This window comes from Tupaia chinensis, unplaced genomic scaffold, assembly GCF_000334495.1.
Source record: "Tupaia chinensis unplaced genomic scaffold, TupChi_1.0 Scaffold146837_1, whole genome shotgun sequence".
NCBI lineage: Eukaryota > Metazoa > Chordata > Mammalia > Scandentia > Tupaiidae > Tupaia > Tupaia belangeri.
Window position 1 is genome coordinate 1,788,384 of NW_006206691.1, and position 11,932 is coordinate 1,800,315.

Below are 11,932 nucleotides of genomic sequence, written 5' to 3' on the forward strand. Positions count from 1 at the left end.
CTTACTCTTGTTTCTACTGGTGACTGGTGAGAATCCACTTTTTCTCTGTGGCAGGTATATTGTTTCACATTTGAGGCAATTTCTCAGGAATTACAGGAATTTTGAAGGGCTTTTTTTTTCTTATTATGATGTGTATCCTGGCAAAATAAATATGCATTCTCTTATTGGAGCAGGCAGCCAGGAATGTGGAGCTCTGGGAAATCCCCAAAGTAATGAGCTCTTCACTGCAAAGACCCATGTGAATCACTTTCAGACACGAGTTGATTGAGCTTGTCCCTAAATTGGAGGTGGTTTTATGAAGCAAACATCTGTGGCTTTAGTGGACCTCAAGATAACAGACTTACAGCTGACTCCCGCACAGGGGGCGTCTGTGGGGGGGGTCGCTGTGTGTGTGTGTGTGTGTGTGTGTGTGTGTGTGTGTGTGTTTGGCAGGATTTTTTGAGTGCCGACTGTGTGCTAGACATTGTTCTGGGGACTGGGGACGCATCTGAGAGCAAAGCCGGGAGCCCTGCCCTCCTGGAGCTCACAGACTAGTGTTGCCAGTGTCACCTGCACCTGGCGGCTATGGTGGCCGGCCGCCCCACCTCCCTGGGCCTGTCCTCAGATGCCCAATGGGGAATAAGCAGCCCCGTTCAGACACGGGAGACGGGCCTGGACTGCAGGTGCCAAGTGGGACACCCAGTCCCAACCCACCACCCAGACAGGACATAGGGCTGGAAGTGGGTTTTTAATAACGACGTAGGTGGGGAGAGGGCCGAGGGGCCAGGAGCTACACGAACTGCTGCTGCTGCTTGGTGGCCGCCTCGGGGGCGAGGTCCGTGGCCTTCTCCTTGGCTTCCTTGCCTGTCTCCGCAAGTGTTTTGGAAGGGGCCTCACCTTGCAGCTTAGCCAAGATGTATTCAGACCCTTCACAGTCTGGGTCACGTTGCTTTTGAACCCGGCAAGACCATAGGCTGGAGGACACCCGGCCTCCTGGCGGATTTCGGTCTGACTGCTGTTAGCAGAGCTCACACAGTAAGCGCAGCGTTCCTCCACCACCATCAGCCGGGTGTAGTTGACGGTCCAGGTGAGGGTGGTCACGGTCTGATTGTGCGGGGCCACGAGAGTCCACCAGGATGTGCACTGCGTGAGCGACGTTGGCCGGAAACAGCCGCTCGGCCCAGCACGGCAACCTGTGGGTCTTGGTCAGGAGTCGCGGGGACAGCAGTTTCTGGTATTGGGTCACCTCCCGGTGCACCCCGTCTTCGGTCAGGACGTGTTTGCTGAAGGAATTCAGGTACGGCTGCCAGGAGGCGGTGTACACTTGGACCCGGGAGCCCCGGAGCACGCTCTGGCCCACCGCTATCCCGGCAGAGGCGGGCTCAGAACCCGCCCTGCATCCAGGTGGAGCCCGGGGCTGCAGCACAGTCCTGGCCGCGCCCGCCCAAGTCTCTGAGGTCTCCTGGAGGCGGTAGCAGTTATTTCCCAGCCGATTCCCAGCAGGGCCTCAGTCCATTTATGGCTCATCGAAAAGAGATTCTGGATTCCTCAGCAGATTCCCAACCCTTAGGGGTCCAGGGAGGGAACATCGCTGTAGCAGAGAATCCAGCTGTACAGGTAAGGTAGGTCGGAGCCGCAACTCCATGACCTCAATGTCTATGCTAAGAGAGTCTGAGGAAGTTAGGCGTTTTCTGTAGTCCCCCATTCTAAATATCACAGTTAACCTTGCAGGAGCACGTGTTCTTGTTACTACCACCAGATAGATGCTCCTTTAGAAGATTTGGCTCCTTATGAAGCCAGGAACCAGAGTTCAGGGTGGCTCAGGGATTCTTAAAAGGCTTTATTGATTCAGTGTCTGCCACATTAGGGGAGAACAAAAGACTCCTTGGAAAAGCAAATTTCCACTAGGCATCTTCTTCAGTCCCTTTTCATTTCCAACCCTTCCTTTTGCTGTGGCAACCAATGTAATCTCCTTTATCAGGTAGGCTTCCCCAGCCCCCATTTCCTTGGTTGGTATTTCATAAAGTCCTGGAGACCACAGACATCTGGGACACCCCCCCCCAAGTCAGGTTAGGAAGTTTGTTACATTTTTATGCCTTTCAGGATATTGGAAGGAAGATGGGAAGAGGAGAGGAGAGAGCCCTCTTAGCCTTCATCAGTGTAAACACACTGATGAAGAAAATGCAAGATGCCCTTGAAGTGTTCTAAGGCAATTAGCACAACTGAGGGCACATGCGTGAAAACGAATGGCAGTAAGCACCTCCAGAACCATTTAGTGACAGGACAGAACCTGATCCTTAGCTCAGGCACTAAGAGGATGGAGCAGGCAAACTTGGGAATCTTCTGTCTGTCTGAGCTCATGCCAGTTCTTTTCAAATGCTTGGCATGTATGCCATGATGCATGTATGCTTGACATGTATGGGCACTGGGGAGAGTCCAGGGCTTGGACTCCAGTGTCTGGCTACTACTCCAAGCTCTGCAAATAAATAAGTACGTATGACCATGGACTGCTGAGATATTTCTAGGCCATAGATTTTCTCTCTCAAGATTTAGCGGGAACCAGCAGTTAGTGTAATGGCTATGTCGCTGGACTCCCACGTGGTCCACCGCGGTTCACGTCCTGGACCAGGTGGCTTAAAACTCACGCCGGGCATGTGTGCGTGTGTGCCCAAGATCCCGAGAGGAGAATGGAGGAGAAGGGATTGCGGCGTGACCATCCCCTCTGGGGAGTGATTTCTCGCTTTCTGTCTCTATGTCTCTCTCTGTCTGTCTGGCGAGCGCACACACCCTATAGCGAAAACCTCTCACAAAAAAACAAAAAAAAGAAAAAGAAAAAGATTAGGTTTAGCCACAAGATAGCTGAGATCCCTCACTGAGCATGCACCAAGTGCCAGGCAAGATCTAACAGTGAAGGAGCACAGGGCATGAAGGAGAACACGTTTAGTAAACAGCTATAGTTACTGTGGCACATAAATGCTGCATTTGCATTTACATATACATTATGCCTATAACCTATTGTGTGTATGGAGAGGGAGGATGGGGAAGGATGAAATCTTGGAAGACTTCCCAGAGGAGGTGGCCAGTGATCAAGTGTGAATGAGAATGTTTCTTAGGCAGAAAGACTGCCATTACATGTAGGGACATGGAGTGCATAAAATGTCCAGTCCTGGAGAATACGGGATAAGGAGAAATCAGAGTAAGTGGCCGAGAAGGTAGATCCTGAAGATATTTGTAGTCCTTGCAAGGGACCAGGCTTCATTCTCAGAGCTGCTGGTGATCTGGGCAAGGGAATGACTGGTCAGATTTGTTTGAAAGATCCCTGTGCTGCAAGGTGGAGGATGAATCCGAACAAGGCACAATGGCACAGTGGGAAGACTGGTTGATTAAGGTGGAAATTACAAATATTTGAGTCATGGGACCAGCAGATGGCATAGAAGTTATGTCACTGGACTCCCATATGGTTGACTGCTGTTCGAGTCCTGGATCTGGCAGTTTAAAACTCACACCAGGTGCGTGTGCATGCATACCCATAATCCTGAGAGGAGAATGGAGGAGAAGGGATTGCAGCATGGCCATCTCCTCTGAGGGAGTGATTTCTCACTGTCTATCTCTCTGTCTCTCTGGTGAATTCACACACCCTACAGCAAAAATCTCTCTTAAAAAACAAAACAAATTTTCGAGTCCACTGTAGGAGTAAGAGGGAGAATACATGGATGGATCTGAAATATGTTGACGGGAAGAATCAACCAGTCAAGCTTGTTTATTATTCCAGTTATGGTATCTTGAGAACTTTCAGTCTTTTGGGGAAATTTGATTTTTTCTGCATGATGCAACTTTCTTGTTCCAGTGAGTTCTGACTCTTACTTCACTTACATACCCATCAGTATGATTATTCCCTATCTACTCATTAATGCAGGTGTTAAATATTTTGAATATTCTCAAGCCAGTTTCTGTACCTTCTAAAATTCTTACAATTTAGGTTAAGAAATTTATATCTCATTGAGCTTCTGCTGTGTTCTTCATATGCTCATTTTACTTCTCTTATAAAAAACCCTTTAGATTTTTTTTTTTCAAACTAGAGACAGACTTTCATTTCTTAGGGCATAGTACCATAATGCGATTAGTAGGGCTCACCTATTCTCCATATCTCCTCACAGGGTCCATTCTCAATCTAGCTGTTCTTTTCACTTATAGCAATGTAAATTCTTCACAATCGCCTCTTTCATCTTTTCTAAATAGAACCAGTGGTATTATAGCATTCTTTACCGTACACTGACATCTGGTGGCCAAACAGAACATAAGAGACACTCCAGTGGGATTCAGTTCACCTGTAAACAGGCCGCACAGTTTAGGTATATACCGTGAGCCAGAACCCAAAGACCTAACTAAGGAGTATGTCATCAGCCTTCGGAAAACAAAAGGCAGCCTCTCCTACACTAATGTGATGCCATGAGAGTCCTGTTAACCCTTTTGGAACATTTATATCTGATGGTGATAAAGATGGATGCCGATGAGCTTGTAGGAAGAGAAGCAAGGCAGAGTGAGCTGAGGGGGCTTTGCTGGGAGTGTCTGGGAGGTCCTGTCTGGGACAGCATATCCCCCCTGCTTCCTGAGCCTGCCGCGTCCATCCCCGGGACCTGTTTACAGGTATCATTGCTCATTGTCTGGAATCCTTGTTCTGGGTTCCTGATACTTCCTTCCCATCTTGCTTCTAAACAGATTTTCCTTTCTAAAACTTATAAATTTAAGAATATTTTCTAGTAGAATAATTTACCTTTCTATCTTTTTAAAATAATTCATTTAAGGAAATATCCTAAGACAAGATTTAATTTTCTCTTGTACGTGTCAGTACATAAGGAGCTAAAATTGTTAAGAAATAAATAACAAATTGGGACCAGCAGTTAGTGTAATGGCTATGTCGCTGGACTCCCATGTAGTCGACCGTGGTTCGAGTCTCGGACCCGGTGGCTTAAACTCATGCCGGGCACATGTGCGTGCATGCCCAAGATCCCAAGAGGAGAATAGAGGAGAAGGTATTGTGGCATGGCCATCCCCCCCTGGGGGTGATTTCTTGTTTCTGTCTCTCTGTCTTTCTCTGTCTGTCTGGCAAGCACACATGCCCTATAGCAAAAACCTCTCCCCCCAAAAAAGGAAAAAAAATAACAAATTGGAAACATTTTTTACGATTTTAATTTAAATCCTTATTTATTTGTCTCCCTATCAATGTTTAATCAAAGTTATATGTCTATGTACATATATATATGTATGTGCGTATATATATATATATATATATATATATATATATATATACACACACGGCGCTCTCTTTTTTAACCATTATGCCATTTACTCATTCCAAAACTATTCTATTTTAACTTATATGGTTATTTCTTTTAATAGGGAAATATGTAGAATCTTTTTTCCCATGTGATTTTTCTCATTTGAGAGTTTTGACAGATCCTTCAGGCTTGGGTTCACCTGTATTTCAAATAACTAGTACCAAATATTACAATGAACACTAATGTAGTGATTACTGTGTTCAAAATTGTCTAAATATGGAATAGCATGGATAATTTTGATTAACATTCTTGAGTTATACTTTGAAGTTTGAGACAAATGAAAATGTTTACCTAGTAAACCATTTGCTGGCAAAACGTGGTTTATTTAAAATATTTAATTTTAGCCATACTTTATTTTATCTAAGAGGTGTTTGCCTTAGGGTGCATGTACTCACTAGAGAAAGAGAGAGAGACAGAGACAGTGGGAGGGAATATGAGAAATAACTCCTGGGGGGTGGGTGGCCACACCATAATCCCTTCTCTTCCTGTCTCTTGGGATGTGGGGCATGCATGCACATGTACCTGGTGTGAGTTTTAAGCCACTGGTCCAGGACTCAAACTGCGGTCAGCCATGTGGGAGTCCAGCAATGTCACTGCTACGCCATCTGTTGCCCCGCAATTCCGTCATACTTAAATATGCTTACCGCCTCCCTCTCGCTTTCTTCTGTGGTCCCCTGTGTTAGTAGTGCTGACCCTTACTCAGCCCTCAGGCTTGCACCTCTCCTCATCCTGTGCTTCCTGCAGTATGGTGCTGGGTATGTTAGGGAAGCACGAAGTGTTTAAGAATTAGTGTTGGTCAGTGCTGAAATCCAGGCGTACACACGCCTACCTGCTGCTCCTCTCTGTAAAACTACTCATTTGGATTTCTTCTAGTCAAACTCCTTAACATACTTCCCAAAACACCTTTTCAATACTGTGAAACATTAAAGCCTCTTGCTCTTTATTTCTCCAGATGTTCTCTGATAACTCTTATTTATTTTTTTCTGTTTGCTGAAATTTATTGAGCTAAGGTGGTAGAGAAAGTTACCCGCTGATGCACCGTAATTAGCAGGCACCCAACTGACTCTAGCAGGGTCATCCTGACTGCGCTGGTCCTTCTCGTGAGCACATAGGGTGGGGCAAGGAGGGCAAGCTTGCGTTTGAATCTGTCATGCTGTCCTTCTCTGTATGCCTCTGTTTCCTTATCTATGACGTGGGTGACTCCTCTAGGTTGTGTTAAGCTTAGAGAAGGAACATCCTTAGGTACCTAGACTAAGGTGGACTCTCATCCATGCTAGTCATCTTTTCCTCCTACTCGTCTTCATAGCAGTGTCAGCCAGACACCTTCAATCTCATAATCACATTTGACATTGAAGTGATGCCCTAGAAAGGCCTTAGGGAGCAGCTCCTGATGGAAAAGTTTCTAATGTCACTTGACAGAAGCTGTAGGTATCATGTCATTCACTCTCCCATGGCCGTGTCCACACCCTAGTGCACAGCAATCTCCAAAGAAGATCTAGCCAAAGCATAAAGCAATCTTGGAGGCAGACAATTTCTGCATTAGAAGAAAAAAAATCCTAAACACAAAGTAAATTTATTAATAGGTGAAAGATGGTTCTTTTTTTAGAGAGAGAGAGATTTTTGCCATAGGGCACATACATTTGCCAGAGAGAGAGAGAGACAGAAAGCGAGAAATCACCCCTCATGGGGAAGGGCCTCACTGCAGTCCCTTCTCTTCCATTCTCTTCTTGGGATCTTGGGCATGCATGGACACCTCAGTGTGAGGTCAAGCTGTTGGGTTCAGGACTTGAACCGCAGTAGACTATGTGGGAGTCCAGCAATGTAACCATTACAGCATCTGCTGGTCCCAAAAGAATGATTCTTAACTTGAGGACTCACAAGAATGTACATGTTTCTCCACGTGCCTATCTGGGGATTCTGTTGCTCCACCGGCTTCTGATGTGGTGAAAGCCGCCTTTAGCTCTCATTAAGTATTAGGTTTCTAATGGTTTGGTGGTCTTTGAAGATTCCTCAGAGCACACTTGGGGAAAAAAAGGAGTGATGGCAGAAAGTGATCAGAATAAGGATGAATAAGGATGAAATGATAGCAGAGGTGGCATTGCTGGGGAATCTAGGGACCACAATGTGAAGGGATTTGTCATTTTTTAAAAAACGATGACATGCCCAGGTGATACTTTTCCATGACAGCTAACCAGCAAGAAATGACACTTGTTTTCAAGAGTCTTACACACAAAGTAAGGAAAAAGAAAATACTGTTAAGTCCTGCATTTGATTCTTGCTCCGTTTTCCTATCATTAATATTCTCTAGAAAACTTCCAGCGTTAGACTGCCTAGTTGTGGTGTGATGTAAAACTTCCTCATATTCTGGATTGAGGATGGATCTGGGGCTTTACCAGAGTAGACCTAATACGTAGAAGTCAAGTGGAATTTCTAATATCTGGATGATTCAGAGAAGCATAGATCACTAACACTAACTGGCCCCTTGCTACTAACTAGTCCACGTAACCCAATTTCTAGTGTCGACAGTGATTTCCAGAGAGATCACTTTGTTCAAGGTCATACAAATAATTATTCTCAGAGCCACAGTAAGAGAATAAATCTTACAGTTTCAGGGGCATAGGCAAATAATGGTGTGCAGTGCATTATCCCCTCATATTATCGATCGACTTCTTATATATCCCAAATAACCGTGCAATCTACGTAAACGAATGTGCTTTCTAGTAGCTGCAGGCTTAAGTCAGTCTGTCTCCCTTCCACCTGGATTGGCTCCCCTGACACCTGTGACAGAATTCTGAAATTCACATAACTTCCTTCCCAGGTCCTTTCTTAGTGCAGGGGTCCCTAATTTCTGGGCCACAGAGAGGGACTGTTCTGTGGCCTGTTAGGAACAGGGCCACACAGCATGAGGTGAATGGCAGGAAATCAAGCAAAGCTTCAGTTGTATTTAAGCTCCCCATTGCTCTACTTACTGCCTGGGCCCTACCTCCTGTTAGATCGGGGTCGGCGTTACCGTTCCATAGGAGTGTGAGCCCTGCTGTGAATTGCACATGGAGTGATCTAGGTTGCATGCTCCTTCTGAGAATCTCATACCTGGGGCCAGCAGGTAGCATGTTGGTTAATGTGCTGGATTTCCACATGGCCCACCACAGTTTGAGTCCTAGACTTGGTGGCTTTAAAATTATACCAGATGCAGTACTAGCAGACGGTGTAATGGTTACATTGCTGGACTCCCACATAATAGACTGCGATTTGAGTCCTGAACTCTGAGGCTTAAAACTCACATTGGGCATGTGTGCGTGTGTGCCCGAGATACCGACAGGAGAATGGAGAAGAAGGGATTGTGGCATGGCCATGCCCCCTTGGGGGTGATTTCTCGCTTTCTGTTTCTTTGTCTCTATGGTGAGTGCATGTGCCCTATAGCAAAAATAATCTCTAAAAACTTACACCAGGTGCAAGTGCATCCGTGTTCAAAATTCCAGGAGGAGAAGAGAGGAGATGGCTATCCTCCTAGGTGGTGATTTCTCCCTTTCCCTCTCACTGTCTCTCTCTATCTCTCTTTGGCAAGCACACATTCCCTATGGCAAAAACCTTAAAAAAAATAAAAAAGAATCTAATCCCGGATGATCTGAGGTAGAACTGAGGCAGTAATACCAGTGCTGGGGAGCGGTTGCAAATATGGCATTATGGTGAGTTGTGTAATTATTTATCTATTATAATGTAATGATAACAGAAATGAAAAGCATAATAATAGCATGCTCGAATCATCCTGAAAACATCTCCTCACCCCTTTCCCCAGTCTGTCTTCCACAAAATAGACCCTGGTGTCAAAAAGGCTGGGATCTGCTGCTGTAGTTACCCTCTGTGCATCTGGCTGTTTGCAGACGTTTTACTATTGCCACATATGACCTCAATCACACTTCTTAAGTTTATTCTGGATGCTGAAAGGTACACTGGTGATTATCTTGATACTATTTTATTTTCTCTTCTTAGTTTCAGCATATGTTTAACAAGTTCTGTATTTTTGTTTTGCTCATTTTAAGAGAGTTTTTGCTATATGGCACATGCACTCGCCGGAGAGACAGAGACAGAGGGACAGAAAGCAAGAAATTAAGCTCCCCACCCCGAGGGAGAGGCCATGCTGCAATCCCTTCTTCTTCATTCTCACCTTGTGATTTTGGCCATGCATACACATGTACCCTGTGTGAGTTTCAAATCAGGTGCACTACTCATCCATAGTCAGCCAAGTGGGAGTCCAGCGACATAACCATTATGCTATCTGCCGGTCCCAGACAAGTTTTAAAAGAAGCTTTCACAATTACATATAATATGTTGTCTTAATCTGTTTAGGCTTCTATAATGCTTTAAACTGGGTTATTTATAACCACCAGAAGTGTATTGTTTATGGTTTTGGAAGCTGGAAAGTCCAAGGTCAAGGCAATGCTTTGTGAGGATGACTCACATGGGATTGGTCTGGGTTCACATCTGGAGAACCATGTGCTCATAATTCAGGTCTGGTTAAGGCTGGAGGTGGATCATGGCATCAAGACCAGTGGAGGGTACTGTCTCTTTCTTTTTCTCTCTCCACGACTCTCTCACTCCTGGAATACACAAACAAATAACTTGAAATATAGAAAATAAAGTTAAATTTGTTACTTATGAATCATAGTATATTAAAGATTTTCTTTTCTTTTCTTTCTTTTTTTTTTTTTTTTTAATCATAGGGTACAGAACACTCAACAGAGAGAGACAGAAAGAGAGGGAAAGTGAGAAATCATCCCTCAGGGAAGATGGCCGTGTTACAATTCCTTTTCTTCATTCTCCTCTGGCATGTACACATGGTGCCTGGTGTATTTTTCTTTTTCTTTTTTTTTTTTTTATCTTTTTTTAAAAATCTTTATTTATTTATTTATTTATTTACAGTAATTCACTATACATCAAACAGTATACAAATGAGATTTTCCATCCAGTATACATGGTATATTGGCTCAAAGTATATTACCATACATGTTATCATCAACAAATAATTTTCTGTTTCTTATATATTTTGCTCTCCTCCCCTTGATTCCCTACCTCTCACCTTCTGCCAACTCCCCTCTTCTCCCACACTGTCTCTGATATATACGGTTGTTTTCTATGCCATTTTTTGATATTTAATTGATTCACTAAACATCTTAATTTAAAGACTTTCAATAGCAACCACAGCTGACATATACATATTTATGAATGCATGTCTGGCTTTAGGCATAAACCTCAGTGAGTAAAGTGAACATACTATAAAGTAGCACCTTGGCGGGGCTATGTAGCTTACTGCAGTCATTAACTGTGTATTAATAGGTATTTTTAAATGCATTTTTTAATTTCAAAATAAGTTTTAGCTTTAGTAGATCAAAATCAAAAAATGTTAAGAGAAATTTGCTTAAAATTTAAAGCCAGGAAGATTATTATTCAGTTCAAATAGTAGGTAGATGAATCCAACAGTTCAAGAGAAGACAAAAATCCTCAAATATGGAAATCAAAACATCAAAGAAAATCAGTAATGTTTTAATCTAAAGTAAAAAGTTCTATTTCACTAGTTCAGACTCACGTAATTAATCTCTCTTCTATTGAATTTGCAGTGTTACTGTGGTCTGATCTTTCCATTTGAACTCTGGAAGTTAACATTCAACTCTGGACTAGTCCCTACCATTAGGCTGGCCATTGTCTTGGTTGTTTCTTATACTTTTATTTCTGTGTGTCTGACTTTAGTTTTCCTGGTATAGCACTCCCTTCAGCACTTCTTGGAGAGCTGGTCTGATGTTGGTAAGTTCTTTCATGTTTCGTTTATCTGAGAATATTCTTGTCTTTTTTTCCCATATGAAAAATAATCTGGCTTGGTGTGATATTCTTGGTTGAAATTGTTTTTCACTTAACACTTTGAATATATTTTCCTGTTCTTCTCTTGCTTGCATTGTTTCCTATGAGAGGTCTGACGTCAGCCTTATGGGATATTTTTTTAAAGTAACTTGACGTTTCTCTCTTGCCAATCTTAGCATTTTGTCTCTGTCTGTGGTTTTGGTCAATCTGGCTATGATGTGCCTTGGGGAAGATCTTGGGCCAATTCTATGTGAGGCCCTTTGTATTTCTTGGGTCTGGATATTTGAGTGCCTCTCTTGGTTTAGAAAGTTTTCTCCCAGGATTTCATGGAATAGATTATCTATGCCCTTATTAGTTTCTTCACCTTCTAGGATAGCGATGATCTGGATGTTTGGGCATTTAATGGTATTTAGTATTACTCATATGTTATTATCATTTTTGGGCAGTTATTTTCTCAGTCTTTTTGGTGACATTTTTTAGGTCAGAGGTTCTGTCTTCTACATCTTAGATTCGATCTTTGGCATGATCTAGTCCACTTTTGATATTTTCAGTGGAAGTTTTGATTCCTGTATTATGACCTTTATCTCTAATCATTCTGTTTGATTCCTTTTTATGATGTGTATCTCTTCTTTCCGATTGTTCAAGAACTTCCTCATCCCCTGGAACTCAGTGTCTCTTTTTCTCCTATATCTTCTGGAGGCTGTTGTCTTTTTTCTTTTGCATCTCTTTTAGTTTTGTCACTATGAATATATATATATATA

The 11,932-nt window shown here is 43.3% G+C and overlaps 1 protein-coding gene and 1 pseudogene across 1 annotated transcript in view; one reads left to right on the forward strand and one right to left on the reverse strand.

The window, feature by feature from the left end:
• The window catches only part of LOC114006288 (catenin alpha-2-like), a gene marked incomplete at its 3' end in the record, with an annotated part of 514,130 nt that overhangs the window by 466,841 nt on the left and 35,357 nt on the right, over nt 1-11,932 (forward strand). The window lies entirely within an intron of this gene.
• LOC102472293 (PRELI domain-containing protein 1, mitochondrial pseudogene) overlaps nt 770-11,932 on the reverse strand; it is a 28,835-nt pseudogene continuing 17,672 nt past the window's right edge.